Source organism: Polistes canadensis, unplaced genomic scaffold (genome assembly GCF_001313835.1).
Source record: "Polistes canadensis isolate GaletaPanama2010 unplaced genomic scaffold, ASM131383v1 scaffold_71, whole genome shotgun sequence".
Classification (NCBI taxonomy): Eukaryota; Metazoa; Arthropoda; class Insecta; order Hymenoptera; family Vespidae; genus Polistes; species Polistes canadensis.
Window position 1 is genome coordinate 44146 of NW_014569618.1, and position 2052 is coordinate 46197.

The 2052-nt window shown below is 33.8% G+C and overlaps 1 protein-coding gene across 3 annotated transcripts in view; it reads right to left on the minus strand.

The window, feature by feature from the left end:
• LOC106786306 (suppressor of lurcher protein 1-like) overlaps positions 1 to 2052 on the minus strand; it is a 124100-nt gene that overhangs the window by 40602 nt on the left and 81446 nt on the right. The gene's annotated exons all lie outside the window — the stretch shown is intronic.

Here is a 2052-nt window from a genome sequence, read left to right on the forward strand (position 1 = left end):
AATAGAAAAGAAAAATATAGATGTAAAATAGTAAGAGAAAAAAAATGAATGAATGAATGAATGAATGAATGAATGTAGAAAAGTAAGAAAGAAATTGGGGAAAAAGGGATTCGAAAAGGAAAAGGAAAAGGGGGAAAAAAAAAAAAAAAAAAGAAAAATCTAAGAGGCAAGCGCAAGCAAGCAAGCAGGTTTCTGTAAAAGACTTGAAAACGTGTCGCGAATGAAATGTCCCTCTTTCTTATCGACCACGATTTTTCTAACGTTACACAATCTCGAGTATCGATAACGGATCGGAAAAAGGAGACTGCTGCTCTCTTTCTGAAGTAAACGAATTTAGGCTAGGGTTATATCGGAAGAGAATCAATCGAGAGGATCGATACCGTAACAAGAAAAAGAAAGAAAACTAGAATACAGAGAGAGAAAGAATGAGAGAAATAAAGAAAAAGAGAAAGAGAGAGATAACTCGATAGTAGTGTAGAAGTGTGTAATAGTGTCTAGTAATAGTAGTAGTAGTAGTAGTTAGATAAAAGTCTTAGGAAAAGCATTCTCGAATAAGAGTTCTTCTTTTCCCATCTAATCGAAATCGACGAGTTTTCAGAACGTTTCGATTTTTTTTAATCGCGATTTAAAACAACAACAAAATATAACCCCTTCCCCCACCCTCCCACCTTCTTGTCCCCTGGCGTACGTATTCCATTTATCCGTTTATTCGTTTTATATTAAGTATAAAATATTCATGACAAAATTAAAAGAAAAGAAGAGAAGATTCAATTTAGAAAAAGACGAACAGATAGACAGATGAAAGAGAGAGAGAGAGAGAGAGAGAAAATATATAAGTAAAAGTAAGCAGCTTGTGTTTTAAATTTCGATTCGTTTGTTTAATGCAGTCGACAAGCTTCAAAACGTTTGTCGAATATTTCGAGGAGCAAGTGTTCGAGTGACTTCCGAGACTAATTTAATATCTCTAAGGGAAAGTTAAGTTAGGGTTTATAAGATATAAAGAGAGATAAAGAGAAAGATACATATATATATATATGGAAAGAAGGAATTGAAGGAATGGAAGATAACCGGACTTTCTCCAACTAACCGTTATATCGCGAATTGTCATACCCAACCGTCCAGGAATTTCATCTCGTACATAATTAATCTTGGCAATTACGCAGCCGACAAGTATAATTCCATGACTCCAAAGGTATTCGGAAGCCAACGTTACAACGTTCAGCACTATCCTTGGTTCACCCACAAACTCGAGGTTTCTCTACTCTCATCCCTCTTCCCTTTCCCCCCCCCCTTCCACTATTCTATTTCACATGTATAGTATAGTATATCTATATATATATATATATATAGAGAGAGAGAGAGAGAGAGAGATAGGTCTCTTAGTTGTCTCACAGTCGTATGTTTCTCCGTACACGAAACAACCATGATGTTGGATCGTCCTGGATGCTTGGCATTTACAGACGACACCTTCAAATTGCATCCACCATGTGACGAGCAAACATATCACCGTCGATTACGAATGTATACCATTGTCTATAGTAACGTATTTTTGTTTATCTTATTTTCCATTGCAATCTTTCTTATTCTTCCCCTTTTTTTTTTTTTTGGTCTCCTTTCTATTTCTATATTATTAATAAAATATTATATATATGCGCGCTAAGCAACAATTTCCCCATATATAACGAATGTAAAATACTTTTTTATGGTAGAAGTTTAAGACGTGTATGAATTATTCTTAAAATAAATTAAATTTCGTGTCTCTGTCCATCTCTTACTGCATTGCATTTACCTCTCTCTCTCTCTCTCTTTCTTCTCGCTTTTTTATTATTTAAATAATAATAATAAATAAATAAATAAATAAATAATGGATGATTTTCTTATAATAATATAAGAAAGATAATAATTCATCTTTTTGAATTCCAATTTTATCGAGAGAGAGAGAGAAAAATCAATATCACATTCTTTGGTTAAATTTTATCCAAGAATTTTCAAATATATGGTTAATAACATGACCGACCAGTCGGTGGAAGGGTGGGTGGGTGGAAGGGTGGG